This window comes from Ailuropoda melanoleuca, chromosome 11 (assembly GCF_002007445.2).
Source record: "Ailuropoda melanoleuca isolate Jingjing chromosome 11, ASM200744v2, whole genome shotgun sequence".
Classification (NCBI taxonomy): domain Eukaryota; kingdom Metazoa; phylum Chordata; class Mammalia; order Carnivora; family Ursidae; genus Ailuropoda; species Ailuropoda melanoleuca.
Window position 1 is genome coordinate 109277933 of NC_048228.1, and position 18645 is coordinate 109296577.

Sequence of the window (18645 nt, forward strand, 5' to 3'; positions counted from 1 at the left end):
TGCAGCTTTAATAACACTCAAAGCAATTAGCTTTTAAATGGCTTTATATTTTTGAATTAAAGATGATTCATTACTAATTTTTCATTGCCGAACAGTTCCTTAAGTACAGAAATGTAAAAACAAATAAGCAAAAACTAATAAAAGCCACCTACTATTCCCCCATGCAGAATTAACTGTGGTAAACATTTTGGTGTCTATCCTTATTGACTTTGTGCTAGGTATACGTATTTATAAAATACTGTTTTTCTACTAAAATAAAACCACACTTTCATTTTATACTTTTCAATTTTATTTATGATGTCTTGATATCATACATTAATGTTGACCTGAATCTATATTTAGATTTAAACATTTGGATTATTTAAATATATGAATTAAATACATTATTTACATATGCATAATAAATATATATATACATATGAGTATATATTCATGATAAATTCAAACAGGGTGGACACATATAGAATAAAACATTTCAGTGCCTTTTCCTTTCCCTTTGTGACACGTCTGTCTACGCCGTGGGTCCCCTGTCACTGGTCTGGACTGCGTCCTGCCAGCCTTCACCTGGCCTTTACGTGTGTGGGTGCCCGGTGCTCACAGCAGGTGGTCGTGCAGGGCTGGGCGGGCTCACACCCTGCGGGAGCCGTGGCCCTGCTCAGGGCCCTACAGTCTCTCTGGACTTTGCACCCACCTTAGAAAGGTCTTCCTCTGGACATCCCACTTGAGAGAGCTCTTCTGTGGTCTTTACCTGGCTCAGCACGTGCAAGACTAACGCTAGGGCCTCCTCTGAAGGAAGGCGCCTGCCACACCTGTTCTCTTAGCTGCTGCTGCTTCTCATCAAAGAGTAATGTAGGAGTCCTACTGGGAAAACACTTTTTATGAGGTCCTTGCTTTTGCCTGTACAGGGTTGTAAGTTCGTATTTTCTATCACACTTCCATGTTAATCTCCTGCTGTGTTTTATTCTCTTCCAGAATTCTCCATCGTCTCTGGTTTATGAGTAACGCTCCTCCCAAATTTTTAGTGACGCTCTTGTTTTATTTATTTATTTTCTGTTACTTCAGCTGAATTTTGGGAAAGAGGAGGTATAACATAATGTGTGCATTCGGCCACTACCTTCCCCTGGAAGTCCACATCATCATTTTAACAGCTTCTTTATACTCCACTTGATGGCTGTCCCTGGTGACGGTCATTTTGATTGTTTTCAGTTGTGCTTATTTTATACAGAGATGACACAAACATGCCTGTATGTATATTTTTGGCACATTTTTGTAATGATTTCCACAGCATTCCTAGAGAGGGAATTCCTGAGTCAAAGTATACGTGTATTCTCGGGGCTTTACGTTACGGGTTGTGTTTCTTACCTTCCTTGTTGGGTGGGAGCACTTTCTTTTCAACTGTGTCCATCCTGAGTGGAAGAAGAAGCCCCCATCTGATAATTTTCACCACCTAAAACCCTCATTCTTTGTGTTCTCTTAGCATTGAGCAGTTCATTGGTCAGTATTTGCTTTATCAAAACCTCAGTCTAGTATCCTCGTAGATGTTTCCGTATAGTTGTCCTGATGGTCACTACACTGACCTCTGTTTACCCTGCTAGATTGTATGTTCCATGAGAAAAGGGACTTTTTCTGTCTTTTTTGCCGACTTACCCTCCAGGCCTTGCTCTGCACCTGGAACCCATCTGGTAATCACCAAGTACTTAATGAGCGAAAACCTGGATGTGTGGTGCACCCTGGAGTTGCCTTCCCACGTCTCAAAGTCACGTGGTTTGGGATCATCATCAGGATTGTGACGTGTTAACAGTGTAGGCCCCGCGTCTTCCCCACACTGGACTGTCATGTTCTCCACCCTAGCTGGGAGTTGGTCATGAGCCTTGATTCTCCTCTTCCCTTCACTCAGATCCTTTAGGGTTCACACCTGTCAGTCTTTGTTTTGTGTGTGTCTCTTGGACCTATCATAGTTTTACGAGGGCCTGCTCCTGGGCAGGTGTGGAGGACCTCTCTGCTCTTACTGCACTTGCCAGGAGCCACAGTCTCACCCTTTCTTCATCTCCTAATACCTCCTTGTCCATTGTGGCTTTAGACGCCCCTCCTAATGTTTCTGTGTCAACAGGCCAGTTTTTGTCACTGTCCTTGTGTCACCGCACTGCCATTTGCACTGAGTGGTTCCAGCTCAGAATTCACCCACATTTCGTAATTCAAAATATCTGACCCCACACACTGTATTGGTATGAATTCTTTAATATCCCGAGTCTTCAGTCTTCTTCTAGGTTAGCTTTTAGAAGTTGTTAAAATGTTACAGCTTTAGAATGTGTTGTTTGGAAATGTTGAGATTTGGGTACCATTTAGCTTTGGTTCCCTTGTGAGTCGTCTCCCCCTTAGTTTCTTCATTTTTCTAGTTCTGTGTCTGATATCTTGTTAGCATGTTTGCACTAGCTTTTTTGGTATCTAACCGAGTTGGAGACAAGTTAAGATTTTCTGGTATTATGGTGAATGCTTTGACGTAATTTGTGATTCCTTGTCCCCTCATGCTTTCCCTTGCCTTGAGGCTGTTCTTTCACCTCTGTTTAGGTCCCTTTTCTGCCCCTTGATCCTTGAACACCTCTTCCTCCAGCCCGACCTCCTTTTCCTGGTCACTGCCTGCTCCCCCGGCTATAGCTCAGGGAACATGTCCGTCAGGAAACCTCATCTGACACCCTCCTCCACCCAAAGCTCAGTGATGCCCCCTCCCTGTGACAAAGGCATGGACCCAATGTAATGAACATCTGTCCATCCGTCGTTCAGTCTAAGGGCATAAATGTTATGTGGGTGCATTTAAAGCTCCTGTCTACCCTTTCCCCAAATTGGTTTCTTTCTACCCCAAAGTTAGTGTTTGTCGTCCCATCCAATCTGCACTACACATACACATGTGCACACACACACACACTTAAATATTAGATGTACATATATATACATATATGTGCGTGTGTATATATATCCCTAAATAACATCTGTGTTTTTGGGTTTTTTTTTTTTTTACTATTTTTAAATTTTATATAAATGGTAGCATAGTGTACTTATATAGGTTGTTATTCTCTTTTTCTTTTTTTTTTTTAAGATTTTATTTATTTGAGAGAGAGTGCAGGAGCAGGGGGGAGGGGCAGAGGGAGAGGGAAGGAGAAGCAGGCAGTGAGCTGAGCAGGGAGCCCGATGCGGGGCTGGATCCCAGGACCCTGGGATCACAACCTGAGCTGAAGGCAGACGCTTAACCGACTGAGCCACCCAGGCGCCCCATAGCTTGCCGTTCTCATTCAACATTATGTTTTTGAGATTTATCCACACTGGCCGAAGTAGCACTAGCCCATTTACCTTGGCTGCTCTACAGTATTTCATTGTGTAAATGTACTCGATGTTTTCCAGTTTGCCACTATTAGAAACAATGCTGCATGAAGAGAAAATAATGCTGTGATGTATATTCTTGAACACATGCCAGGGTTTCTCCTGCTGGTCACGCGTGTTGCCTGGCCACGAGGTGTGCTGGTGCTGCTCTCCCGGCATCCCCTGGCACTCTCCAGGGGGAGAGGGGGGATGACCACACACCCCTGCCTGCAGCGTGGGACAGAGCTCGGCTCTCTAGGCATCCGCTGCTCTTGGTATTTTCACACGTTCTGCTCTGCCACTTGGGTGCGTGTGAATTAGTATTTATTTTGTGGTTTAAGATTTGGGTTTCTTGGGGCGCCTGGGTGGCACAGTGGTTGGGCGTCTGCCTTCGGCTCAGGGCATGATCCTGGCGTTATGGGATCGAGCCCCACATCAGGCTCCTCCGCTATGAGCCTGCTTCTTCCTCTCCCACTCTCCCTGCTTGTGTTCCCTCTCTCGCTGGCTGTCTCTATCTCTGTCAAATAAATAAATAAATAAAATCTTTAAAAAAAAAAAAAAGATTTGGGTTTCTTTTCGGTTTCTTCAGTGACTTGCTTGTTTGTCTCTTTGCCCATTTTCAGTTTAGCGGTTTGTCTTTTCTTATTAATTTGTAAATTTTCTTTATATATTATGGATACTAGTCTTTCATTCACTTACATAAATATCTTCTCTCAGTCTGTGTTTGATGTTTTTATGTTGCATTCAACGAAGTTGACTCACAGGTGTTTTCTGTGTTAGTATCAACTTTGTACTCTTTATGATTTGTATGCTTTGTGTCTTGTTTAAGGAAACTTTTTTTTTTTTTAACATGGAGATCCTCATGATACTCTAATTCTTTTTTAATATAGGGCTTTGCTTTTTACATTGAGTCTGCAGTCCCCCTGGAATTTGCATTTATACAGGTGTAAGGAAGAGATCTGATTACTTTCCCATCTGAATAACTGCTTGTTATAAGTATTGTTACAGTAAGCTGTTGGAATAACTTAAGTAATTTGCAACACCTTGTCCTGCATGAATTTTGATAGATGCTGGGTCTGTTTCTAGGCTCTCAGTTTTGTGCCCTTGGTCCATTTGTCTATTCTCACATGATCTTTTTTTTTTTTTTAAGATTTTATTTATTTATTTGACAGAGAGAGACAGTGAGAGAGGGAACACAAGCAAGGGGAGTGTGAGAGGGAGAAACAGGCTCCCCGCCGAGCAGGGAGCCCGATGCGGGACTCGATTCCAGGACCCTGGGATCATGACCTGAGCCGAAGGCAGACACTTAATGGCTGAGCCACCCAGGCACCCAATCACATGATCTTAATTTAAGATAGTTTCATTAGAAATGTGCATTCCCAGACAATCTTCAGCTTAACCTATATTATCACTTATTCCCTTGCTGTAGTGTTTGCCTTCCTTCTACTATACACTCTTCGAGTTGTCTCAACATTTTGTCCCAGAAATGACCTTGTGTCTACCATATGACAGGTGGTCACTAAATGTTTTTGAAATAATGAATAAAATTGGGCACTTAAATCTTAGTTATTGAGTGCTAATTACAGCTAATATATTATTGGGGGAAGAACATTTTAGGTAAAAACATATGGCATTAGTTCTTACAACTTCTATTCATTAAGTAAGTAAAATTTCTTCCGATAGTTTATTATCATGTAAATATTAATTATATATGGAGGTCGTGTTTGATAAACTAGTAATTTCCATAATACTATGGAATCTTGATGAATATAATAAATGAATTCTAGTCAAGAGAGTCTTTTTAAGAATATATATTTTTTAAGATTTTATTTATTTACTTGACAGAGAAAGAGTGTACAAGCAGAGGGAGAGGGAGAGGGAGAAGCAGGCTGCCTGCTGAGCGAGGAGCCCAATGGGGGGGCTCGATCCCAGGACACTGGGATCATGATCTAAACTGAAGGCAGACGCTTAACCGACTGAGCCACCCAGGTGCCCCTTAAGAGTATTTTTAACAGTGAATCTATATCTTATAGGAGATCTTTTTTATAATTTTGAGAAAATTTGTTGTTTTTTTTTCCCAATAGAATAAATTTAAAATATCTGATATTTTGAAAAAAGATACTAAGTTCCCTATGGGCAACTTATCACCATCTGAAGCTCTTAGGTATGAGTGGCAAATCAATTTTTTTTCTTAAAGATCTATCTATTTATTTGTTTTAGAGAGAGAGAGTGCACATGCGACACGCAAAAGTGAGGTGGGGAGAGCAGGGGAGGGGGAAGGACAGACTCCGTGCTAAATGCCCAGTGTGGGGGTGGGGAGGCTGACAGGTGGTTGAGGCTGGGCCCAAACCCATGACCCTGAGACCATGACCCCAAGTTCAGGACCTAGACCGAAACCAAAAGTCAGACACCCAACCGACTGAGCCACCCAGGCGCCCCACAGTGGCAATAAAATTTTGAAGGACATCTAGGTTGTTTCCAGTTTTTGGCTATTATAACTAAAGCTGCTATAAACATTAATGTACAGATTTTTGTGTGAACTTAAGTCTTCATTTCCCTGGGATTAAGCGCTAAGAATGCAATTGCTGGATCATATTTTTGTACATATATGGCGAGTTCTATGTGCTAATATATTTTTTATTAAGATGAAATTGATGTATAACATTATATTAGTTTCAGGTGTATGACATAATAATTCAATTTTTGTATGTACTACAAATTGATCACCACAGTAAGTCTAATTACCTTCTGTCACCATACAGTTTACCCCCTTAACCCGTTTCATCCACTCCCCAATCGCCTTACCCCTCTGATAATCATCAGCCTGTTTTCTGTATCTATGAGTTTTATTTTGTTTGTTCTTTTGTTTTGTTTTTAGATTGCACATATAAGTGAAATCATATGGTATTTGTCTTTCTTCGACTTAATTCACTTAACATAATACTCTCAAGGTCCATCCATGTTGTCACAACTGCAAGATCTCCTTTTTATGGCCAAATAACATCCCATTGTATGTACATACCATATCTTCTAAATCCATTCATCCATCAGTGGATACTTGGGTTGCTTCCATAGCTTGGCTATTGTAAATAATGCTGCTATAAACATAGGAGTGAATGTGTCTTTTCAAATTCATGTTTTTGTTTTCTTCAGGCAAATGCCCAGGAGTAGAATTACTGGATTATATGATAGTTCTTTTTTTAATTTTTTGAGGAGTCTCCACCCTGCTTCCCCAGTGGTTGCACCAATTTATATTCCCACCAGCAGTGTACAAGGGCTCCTTTTTCTACTCGTCCTTCCCAAAACTTATTGTTTCTTGTCTTTTTAATAATAGCCATCCTAGCAGGTATGAGATAACATCTCTTCACGGTTTTGATTTGCATTTCCCTGATGATAAGTGATGTTGAGCATCTTTTCATGTACCTGTTGGCCATTTGTATGTCTTTTTTGGAAAAATATCTATTCAGGTCCTCTGCTCGTTTTTTAATCAGATTGTTTGGGTTTTTTGCTATTGGGTTGTTTGATTCCTTATATATTTTAGATATTAACCCTTTACAGGATATATAATTTACAATTTTTTCCCCATTCAGTACATTGACTTTTTTTTCCTTTTGCAGAAGCTTTTTTAGTTTGATCTACTCCCACCTGTTTATTTTTGCTTTTGGAGTCAGATCAATGCTAAGACTGAAGTTAAGAAGCTTACCGTTTTCTTTGAGGAGTTTTATGGTTTCAGGTCTTACATTCAAGTCTTTAATCCATTTTGTGTCGATTTTTTTACATGGTGTAAGATAGTGGTCTAAATTCATTCTTTTGTATGGATCTGTCCAGGCTCTTCAGCATCATCTATCAAAGAGATTGTCTTCTCCCCATTGGATATTCTTGCCTCCTTTGTTGTAAATTAATTGACCATATAATAATGTGTTTATTTCTGGGCTCTCTCTTTGGTTCTATTGGTCTATATGTCTATTTTAATGCCAATAGGTACTAATATTTTTGAAGGATTTTGTGTATATATTCATGAAAAATAGAGATCTGTTTTTATCTGGTTTAGATACCAGGATAACACTAGTTTCATGAATTAGGAAATGTTCCTTCCTCTTGCATTTTCTGGAAGACATTGTGTGGAATTTGTGTTAATTCTTTAAATAGGTATGCCTGGGTGGCTCAGTCCCTAGAGCATGTGTCTCTTGATCTCAGGGTTGTAACTTTGAGCCCTATGTTGGGTGTAGAGATTACTTAAAAATAACGTCTTTTAAAAAAATTCTTCTTTAAATATTTGGTAGAATTTGCTAACAAAATTGTCTGGGCCAGGAGGTTTCTTTTTGGAGAGTTTTAAAATTATGTGTTCAATTTTACCAGTATTTATAGGGTTATTCATATTATCATGTTTCATATTGGGTACATTTTGGTTGGTTGTATTTTTTGAAAAATTAGTCCATTTTGTCTTATTTGTGAAATTGATGTGCATATAGTTGTTTGTAGCATTCCCTTATCTTTTTGATGTCTGTAGGATCTGTAGTGATGTCCCCTATTTCATTCCTGATATTGGTGATTTGTGTCTTCTCTCTTTTTTCTTTGTGAGTCTAGATAGAGTTTTATCAATGTTATTGATCTTTTTGGTAAACCAGCTATTTGTTTCAGTGGGTTTTCTCTGTTTTCAATTTTATTGATTTCTGTTCTTTATTCTTTCATTTCTTCTGCTTGATTTGGGTTTATTTTTCTAGGTTCTCGAGGTCCAACTTTAGATTATTGCTTTAAGACTTTTCCTTTTCTCTCATGTATACATTTTTTGTGCTATAAAATTTCTCTTTCCCCCACTGTTCTAACTATATTCCACAAATTTTGATATGTTGTATTTTGTAAAAGAAAAATTGCACCAGACAGAGTTAAGCAAGAAAGAGCTTATTCAAGATTATTGCAACAGGGGAGAGAGATTGACCTCAACTAAAAATACAGTAAGGGCACCTGGGGATATAAGGCCAGTAGGAATGTGGACAGAGTCACTGGGTAGAAAATTACTGAGAGGAGCTTGGCCAGGTATGAAGGGTGGGGGATTCATGCTAATTACTTGCTAAACTCAGCCACAGTGTTTTTCTGCAGTATTTGACTGGAGTAGGTTTCTGTCTTGCTGGGCTGTCCCTTTCCTGTCCTTTGGCTAGAGAGAGCAGGCTCCTCCCCTCCCATGCCACCTTGAGAAGGAGGACCATGAGTGTGGGGTCAGCACTGACTGAGTGCTTTTCCCCAAGTGTCTACACTGGGTGATTAAGTTAGTGCTTGTCCAAGTATTCATTCAAATATGTCTAGTGGCAAACAACAGAAAATCAAACCCAAACTGATCTAAACTATCAAGGTGTATTTTTCAGCTTACCTAACTTAGAAGTACAAGGAAAGGCTAGCTTCTGGCAAGATTTGACCTGGCAGACAGGTCCAGCTTCTGTCCCCCATTTCCCAACTTCTCTTCCTCAGAATCCCAGCAGGTCTCTTCCTCAGCATCCCAGCAGGTCTTGGCAAAAACTGCTTAGTTTCTCCCCAGTGGGGATTAACACATCTCTCCGTGTAGCTTCCATGAAAGGAGGAGGAAGCATCTTTTGCAGATGTCCTCAGCAAGCATCTCCTTGCATCTCTCTGAAATAGCCCAAGCCACCCTTAAACTAGTCACTGTGGCCACAAGACGGCCTCTGCTGGCTGGCTTAAAGGTGGGAGCCTTTAATGACAATCTGAGTGTAATTTTCTAAGGAAGAAGGAAAAGAATACTCGTGGCCCCCATAGCCAGTGTCTCCACACGTGACAAGATTATGAGTTTTGGTTTTTTTTTTAAGATAGACTTTTACGTTTTTATTATTTTTATTTTTTTTATTACGATATGATTATGGGGTTTTTTTTCCCTAGCTATCAGCACAAATAAGAATTACTGTTCTAACAGGAAATGTTCTATTCTGTTTTCCAGTGCGCCTGCCATTCTTAGGTTGTTGCTCCGTAAGATGCTTGGGAGATTTGCTTTCAGGCTTAGGTGGCACCATCCAGTGAAGAGTCTTGTTTTCCAGATACAAGATTTAAGCCTATTTCATCATTACCTATATACATGTTAAAGTAGCTAATTTAAAGTAATTCTATTCAGGGTCTTTACATTGTTGGCATGTGATTTTTCTGCTTACTTGATGAATATCTCCCATATAATATCATTGTACTATCAAATTATTTATTATCAAGAAGTCATGTAATTATTGCTAACTGCACCACTATTTGAAACCCAAATGAGATGTTTTTATCTTTATACTTTGTTATTCTAGGGATGAAATAGTTTCTGATTTCTATTTAGAGTAAAAAGAGCAGTCCCCTCATTCTCCATGGATCACTTCACAGTGGGGGCACCTGGGCGGTGCAGTAGGTAGAGCATCTGACTCTTGTTTCAGCTCAGGTCATGATCTGAGCCCTGCGTCGGGCTCTGCACTCAGCACAGAGTCTGCTTAAGTTTCTCTCACCCTTTCCCTCTGCTCTCTCTCTCTCTCAACTAAATATATAAGTCTTAAAAAAAAAAAAGCTGCAGTGATTTTATCCTTTTATGCCAAATCTTCCTCAGTTCCCCTGGTTGCTCAGGTGGGAGCCCTGCTTTTTTAGCCCATTGCCAGGTCCTGTGGAGCGTGCCTCCTGGGCATTGCTCTTCGCTGCCCTTCTCATCCCACTCACCCTGGCTGTCTTTGTGGGCCTTCCCACTCTCCCACCCAGCAGCCAGAGAGCCTCACAGGTCAGCCACATTCTCTTCTCCTTACCTGGTGTCCAGGGTTCCTGGTGTTCTGACCCTTGCCTCCCTCTCCAAACCATTTCCTCCTGCTGCCCATTCATTCATTCATTCAACAGATGTTTCTTGAGCACTTCTTACATGCCAGGCTGTTCAAGGTGCTTGTGCTGAATGCATCACCACCTCTACCCTTGTGGCGTCTGGGGGCTGGAGGCATGAGCAGACAGCAAACATAGTAAATAAGTCCTAATATGAAAGATGACAAAATGTTGTGGAAAATATAGAGTTGCAGGGGCAAGGATCAAAAGCACAGGGGGACGATGCTCATGAGGGGAGACAGAGCGGCACTGACAGAGGAGGTGACGACCAAACAAAAGCTCTAAGGTGAAGGAATGGGCCGCCTGGGGCCATGTGGATGTAGGGAGGTGCAGCTCAGGGCACGCCAAGGCCATCTGAGCCCTTCGCCCAGCCCCAGCTCCACACAGCACAAGGCTCATGCTGCTCTTGGGGCTGCAGATGAGGTCAAGTACTAGAGTGTTAGCTCAGCATGAACTACTATCTTGGGTATGTCTTTGTGGCCCTTACCCTGTTCTCTGAACCAATTTTCCTTCCTATGTTTTTACTGCCATGGCTTTTACTTGTTTTCCCTTGTATTCTTAAGAAAAATTATTTCAAGGGGCACCTGGGTGGCACAGCGGTTAAGCGTCTGCCTTCGGCTCAGGACGTGATCCCGGCCTTATGGGATCGAGCCCCACATCAGGCTCCTCTGCTATGAGCCTGCTTCTTCCTCTCCTACTCCCCCTGCTTGTGTTCCCTCTCTCGCTGGCTGTGTCTATCTCTGTCAAATAAATAAATAAAATCTTTAAAAAAAAAAAAAGAAAAAGAAAAATTATTTCAAGAAACATCTGGCACTATCTGACAGAACTCCAGAGGCAGCTGAGCACTGGTTTGCAGCAGACCTGAGTTCAAATTCCAGCTCAGTTGCTGACAGTATGACTCTAGCTGGAAACTTCCATTTTCCCATCCATGAAATGTTAAAAATAATGCCTTCTTTCCAGGTTATTGTGGGGATTATTTCCTTCTCATTTCATTCATTCAGCTAATATTTGTTGACTGCCCCGTGTGCTAGGAAGGGTCATAGTTGCCGAGGACACAGGCGTAACACCACAGGCATGACCACAGCCTGACCCTCAGGAGGCTGCGTCCTGCTGGAGTGCAGTTTGTTCGTTTGTTCCTGACAGCCCATCAGAGGCACCTCATGTGGTGCTTGGAAGCTGCTGCTGCTGCTGCTGCTACTGTCATACAGAGACCAGGACAAAGGGAAGCCAGCTGTGACCCTCGTTGTGATGATCACTGCCATTCAGCCTCATTCCAGAGGTTCCAAGGATGGATGCTAGAGACAGGTCTGCCGTTATTGTTGCTGTATTTCTGCTGCCTCCTTGGTATTGCATCTGCAGTTTGGACACTTTGGCCACACTGCAGAGGACTGGTGGTGGCCATCTCCAGGCCCACACAGCACCTGAGTAGGAGGGCCATGGGAGAATGGACCTCCTGGGTGCTGCTGTCTTCCCCCATAGTTTGCTTGACATTTTCACTTACAACTACTGACATTTTAACAAATGCTAAATTGTAGACTTAAAATGTCACCTCTGCACCTTGCCTTTTGCTGAATGTGAAATAAAGGCTGTTAACATTGAATTTTCTAGATCAGTTCTCTTATTTTTTTTTAAGCACACCGAAGTTCACCATGAAAACAAATGCTAAGAGTGTGCCCAGTTTTTATTACTAGCGCTTTTTCTCTCCAGCCATAATGGGGCCCAATGCAGTCAATGGAAGTGGAGAAAGAAAATCAGGTACAGAGCACAAGGCACTTCCTGTAGTGGGTCTCACTGTCCCAGAGAATCTGGCTGGGTTTATTTACACAGGGGGCTCAGAAATGGTTCTCATACCATCTGTGATGGTACATTAAGGCAGAGAAATTTATAACCTAGAGGAGAATGAAGTCCCAATTTACTTTTACTTTCCATAGTTTGGAAAACTTACAGTAGTCCTTCTGATGTATGGTCATGTTGCTATGTGCTCACTCTGTGTTCTGCTCTAGAATGTTCAAAAGCCTCATGGGCCTTGTCCAGACTACTGCACATTAGGGGGACCCAGGAACATTAAAATTTTCACTGCATGCTTATTCAACATAGTACTGGAAGTCCTAGCTGCAGCAATTACACAAGAAAAAGGAATAAAAGGCATCCAAATTGGTAAGGAAGAAGTAAAACTTTCACTATTTGCAGACGACATGATACTATATGTAGAAAACCCTAAAGACTCTAACAAAAAACTATTAGAACTGATAACTGAATTCAGTGAAGTTGCAGGATACAAAATTAATATATAGAAATCTGTTGCATTTCTATATACTAAAAACCAAGCAGCAGAAAGAGAAATTTAAAAAACAATCTCATTTACAATTGCATCCCCCCAAAAAGAAATACCCAGGAATAAACTTAGCCAGGGAAGTGAAAGACATATACGCTGAAAACTACATAACATTGATGAAAGTAGCTGGAGAAGACACAAATAAATGGAAAGGTATACTATGCTCATAGATTGGAAGAATTAATATTGTTAAAATGCTCCTACTCCACAAAGCAATCTACAGATTCAGTGCAATTCCTATCAAAATACCAATAGCATTTTCCACAGAAGTAGAACAAATAAGACAAAAACTTGTATGGAGCCACTAAAGACCCCAAATAGCCAAAGCAATCTTGAGAAAGAAGAATAAAGCTGGAGATATCACAATTCCAGATCTCAAGATATGCTACAAAGCTATAATAATCAAGACAGTATGGAGGCACCTGGATGGCTCAGTCAGCAAAGTGTCTGCCTTCAGCTCAGGTCATGATCCTGGAGTCCTGGGATTGAGCCCCACATTGGGCTCCCTGCTCAGCGGGGACCTGCTTCTCGCTCTCCCTCTGCCTGCTGCTCCCCCTGCTTGTGCTCTCTCTCTCAGTCAAAAACGTAAATAAAATCTTAAAAAAAAAAAAAAGACAGTATGGTACTGGTACAAAAATAGACACATAGTTCAGTGTAACAGGATTGAGAGCCCAGAAAGGAGGCAAGAATATCCAATGGGGAAAAGAGTCTCTTCAATAAATGATGCTGGGAAAACTGGACAGATACATGCAAAAGAATGAAACTGGATCACAAAATAAATACAAAAATAACGTCAAAATGGATTAAAGACATAAACATGAGACCTGAAAGTATAAAAATCCTAGAAGAAAACATAGGCAGTAATCTCTTTCACATCCACTGTTGCAACATTTTTCTAGATCTGTCTCCTGAGACAAGGGAAACAAAAGCAAAAACTATTGGGACTCCTCCAAAATAAAAAAGTTTTGCACAGCAAAGGAAATCATCAACAAAATGAAAGGGCAACCAAAAGAATGGGAAGTGGAAATAATATATCCAATAAAGTGATAATATCTAAAATATAAGGAACTTAAGCAACACAACACCAAAAGAAAGGAAACTAATCCAATAAAAAATGGAGAACCTGAATAGACAGTTTTTCCAAAGAAGACATACAGATGACCAAAAGACATGTGAAAAGATGCTCAACATCCCGCGTCATCAGGGAGATGCTAATCAAAACAATGACACCTCACACCTGTCAAAATAGCTAAAATCAAAAAGACAAGAAAAAAGTGTTGGTGAGGATGCTGAGGTAAAGGAACCCTCAGGCACTTTTGGTAGGAATGTACATTGGTGCAGCCACTGTGGAAAACAGCATGGAGGTTCCTCAAAAAATTAAAAATTGAAATACCATTTGATCCAGTAATCCTACTACTGGGTATTTACCCAAAGGGGGAAAAACCCCGCTAATTTGAAAAGACACATGCACCCCTGTGTTCATTTTAGCATGATTTACAATAGCCAAGGTATGGAAGCAACCCAAGTATCCATCAACTGACGAATGGATAGAGAAGAAGCGGTCTATATATACAATGGAGTATTACTCACCCATAAAAAAGAATGAGATCTTGCCATTTGCAACAACGTGGATGGACCTTAAGGTATTAAGGTATTAAGCTAAGCTTCTCAGATATTTCAGGCTCTTGTTAGCTGTCGCACAGCCCCCATAGTCACTTTATTTCACCCTTGGTCTTTAGGGATAACTCACATGCATGTACAGTCACGGCTCACCTTGACAGACAAATGTGTGAGCGTTCATTTGTGCATGAGGCTTTAGGGACAGGACTGTCTAATTGCTGTTTTCATCACAGAGGCCAGTGCAAAAGCGCTGTGGCATTTCCTGTATACATCTATGAACATGATCCCATGTACATGAGCAGACATAGATCTGGCTGGGACACAGTGCAGCGGAGCAATGGGAGGGTGTTACCCATGAAGAGCTTGGCAGGGGCCAACATCCTTCTCAGGATTGTGTTCTGTGGAAGAACATATTTAATAAAGCATGCTATCTATAAGTTAGGTATTTAGTGAAGTTTCTACTCTGTAATTTTTTTATATTATAAACATAAAAATTGGCATTTAATTATCAAAAGGCTTCCTTCATATTCATCTAAAAATAAACCATTTAAACTTAACATTACTGCTTTCTTAGGACAAATGGGAAACTTGGTTCTCTCTTTGGTACAGTGACTTACCTTAAAGCTGATGTTTTATGAGTCCTGGGAGAAATAATACTAGGAATTGTGTGCTTGTTTGCTGGGTGACCCTGAAACCAGGAGCATTTAGCTGGGTGCATTAGTTACAGTCTGACCTGGTCCTGATTTGGCATTCCATTGGGTAGAGAACACATCCTATTTTATACAGCCATGACACTGAATTACTCAGAGTGAGTAAATGTTATAGATGCTCTTAGGTTGAGAAAATTCTCTTTTTTTCCTAGTTAGTTGAGATAGTTTCAAATAAATGAGTGTTGGATTTTGGCAATTGCTCTTAATGTTTTATTGTGAGGATGATGTGTTTTTTTGTCCTTTATTCTACTAATCTGTTGTATTACATTTTTTTTGGATTTTTAAAAAAGATTTTATTCATTTATTTGCCAGAGAGAGGGAGAGAGAGCACAAGCAGGGGAGCAGCAGGCAGAGGGAGAAGCAGGCTCCCTGCTGAGCAAGGAGTCCGATGTGGGGCTTGATCCCAGACCCCGAAATCATGACCTGAGCTGAAGGCAGATGCTTCATTTTTGGATTTTAAACAAACCTTGCATTTCTGAGATAAATCCTACTTGGTCATAGTGTATAATCTTTTTTGTATGTTGTTAGATCAGTTTGCTAATATTCAGTTGAGGGTTTTTTATCTTTATTTATGTAGGGTATTTTGTTTAATGTCTGGCTTTGGTATCAGGTAATACTGACCTCGTAGAATGAGTTGGCAAGCTCCTCACTCTGCCATTCTAGGAGTACCCCTCCTTGCTGAGTTTTGTTAAGAGTTCTTTATATATTTTGAATCCAGTATGATTTCCAAAAAAATTGATTCTGGTACAATGCTTGCTTTTCATTCCCTTTACAGCATCCTTCCAAACCAAATGTTTTTAAAAGTTTGATGGAGCCAAATTTTTCAGGTGTTTTCTTTTGTGGATTATGTTTTTGGTGTCTATCTAAGAACTCCGTGTAACTCAGGATCGCAAGAATTTTCTCTTAAGTTTTCTTCTAAAAGTTTTAGAGTTTTATGTTTTACATTTAGACATATGATCCATAATTATAGAATCATCTCATTGATAGCTATGAAATATCCTGCTGGGATTTCGATTGGGACTGTGTTGAATTTGTAGATCAATTTGGGGATCGTTGGCATTTAATATGGAGTATTCTAATCCAAGAACATGCTATATCTTTCCATTTATTTAGGGCTTTGAATTCTTTTTTTTCTTAAAGATTTTATTTATTTATGTGACAGAGAGACAGCCAGCGAGAGAGGGAACACAGCAGGGGAGAGGAAGAAGCAGAGAAGCAGGCTCCCAGCCGAGGAGCCCGATGTGGGACTCGATCCCGAAATGCCGGGATCACGCCCTGAGCCGAAGGCAGACGCATAACGACTGGGCTACCCAGGCACCCCAGGGCTTTGAATTCTTTCATCAGGTTTTAGTAGTTTTCAGCATACAGATTTTTACCTAGGTATTTTGGGATGCTGTTACAAATGGCATTGTTTAATTTCAATGTCCAATTGTTCATTGATAATATGTAGATATACAATTGATTTTTGTAGGTTGACTTTATATCCTGGTACCCTGGTCAGCTCATTTATTAGTCCCAGGAAGTTTTTTTGTAGTTTGCATGGGTTACTCTACATAGACAATCATGTCTTCCATGAATAATGGCCATTTTATTTCTTTTTTTGTACTGTATACTTTTTATTTCTTTTTCTTGCCTTATCATGCTGGCTCAGACTTCCTCTATTGTATTGAATAGAGTCCTGGGAGTAGACATCCTTGCCCTGCTCCTGATCTCCAAAGGAAAACATTGAGTGTTTCACCATCAAGGATAATGTTCATCTTAGGTTTTTTTTTTTTTAAAGATTTTATTTATTTATTTGACAGAGATAGAGACAGCCAGCGAGAGAGGGAACACAAGCAGGGGGAGTGGGAGAGGAAAAAACAGGCTCATAGTGGAGAAGCCTGATGCGGGCTCGATCCCACAACGCCGGGACCTTGCCCTGAGCCGAAGGCAGACGCTTAACCGCTGTGCCACCCAGGCGCCCCCATCTCATGGATTTTGATACTGTGTGTTTTCTTTTGCATTCTGGTCAACATATTTTCTAAGTTCCCTTGAAACTTCTACTTTGACTCCTGGCAAATTAAGAAGTATGTTGTTTAATGTCCAAACGTTTGTGAATTTTCCAGATATCTTTCTGTTACTGTTTTTTTGTTTACCTTCATTATGGTCAGAGAACATACTTTGAATGATTTCAATTTTTCTAAATTTGCTTGTTTTACAAACTATGATATTGTCTATCTTGAACAATATTTCCTGTGCACTTGAATATGTGTTCTGCTGTCTTTGGATACACTGTTCTATAAATGTCAGTTAGGTCAAGCTGGTTGACAGCGTTGTTCAAGTCTTCCGTATCCCTGCTGATTTTATCTCTACGTTTCTACATATTACTGAGAGAGGAGTGTTTACACCTCTAAGTGTAATTGTGGATTTGTCTATTTCTCATTGCAGGTCTGTCAGTTCTTGCTTTGAGTATTTTTAAATTCTGTTGTTAGATGTGTGCACATTTAGAATTTATATTTCCTTGTAAATTTACCTTTTTATCATTCTGTGATATTCTCTTTATGCATGGTAAATTCCCTTCTGAATGCTGCTTTGTCTTATGTTAATATAGCCACTCCAGAGTTCTTCTAATCACTGTTTGCATGGCATATCCTCTTTCACCCATTTACTTGTAATCTATCTTAATCTTATTAAAGTGGGGGCGCCTGGGTGGCTCAGTCGTTAGGCATCTGCCTTTGGCCCAGTGCGTGATCCCAGAGTCCTGGGATCGAGCCCCGCATCAGGTTCCTCCACTGGGAGCCTGCTTCTTCCTCTCCCACTCCCCCTGCTTGTGTTCCCTCTCTCACTGGCTGTCTTTCTCTCTGTCAAATAAATTTTAAAAATCTTAAAAAAAAATAAATCTTATTAAAGTGAATTTCTTGTAGACAACATATAGTTGGGTCTTATATTTGTGCACTCAAACTCTTTTAATTGGTGTGTTTAAAGTATTGAAACTTAATGTGATTATTGATATGGTTGGATTTGGGTTGCCAGTTTGTTTTTCTGTTAGTTCTTTCTGTTTTTGTTCTTCTGTTCCCTCTTTCCTGCATTTCTCTGAATTACTGAATAATTTTTAGAATTCCATTTCAATTTGTATATTGGATTTTTTGCTACATCTCATTGTATAATATTTTTTAAAGATTTATTTATTTATTTATTTATTTATTTATTTATTTATTTAGAGAGAGCATGAGCAGGGAGCCGGGGGCGGGGGGAGAATCTCAAGCCGACTCGCCGCTAAGCACGGAGCCTGATGTGGGGCTTGATCCCACAACCCTGAGATTGTGACCAAAGCCAAAACCAAGAGTTTACCACCTAACCGACTGAACCACCCAGGCACCCCTCATTATATATTTTTTGGTGAGGGCTACAGGGATTTTTGTATACATATCAATTTTCAGTGTAGTTTTGGATTTAACATTTTACCACTTCCAGAAAGTTGTGGAAGACTTACCAACACCATCTTGTCATTGCTGCCATGCATTACATCTGCACACATGGTAAAAACCCCAGAAATGGCTACAGTGTTTGCTTTTAACAGTAGTAAGTATTCTAAAGAGCTTGAAAAAACAGTCTTTACGCTTCGGGTACTGAGCATTTCTGTCACTCATTCTTCATTTCTCAAGTTGCAGGCTTTCTTGGGACCTTTCCCTTCAGCCTGAGCAACCTTCGTTAGCACTCCTTTCAGAGCAGGCCCCCTGAGGACATCTTCTCTTCATGTTTAGTCATCCGAGAATGGCTTCAGTTCACCTTCATTCCCTGAGGACACAG

At 40.4% G+C, this 18645-nt stretch overlaps 1 protein-coding gene across 1 annotated transcript in view; it reads left to right on the top strand.

Annotated features, from left to right (window-relative positions):
- The window catches only part of POLN (DNA polymerase nu), a 150804-nt gene that overhangs the window by 68661 nt on the left and 63498 nt on the right, over nucleotides 1-18645 (top strand).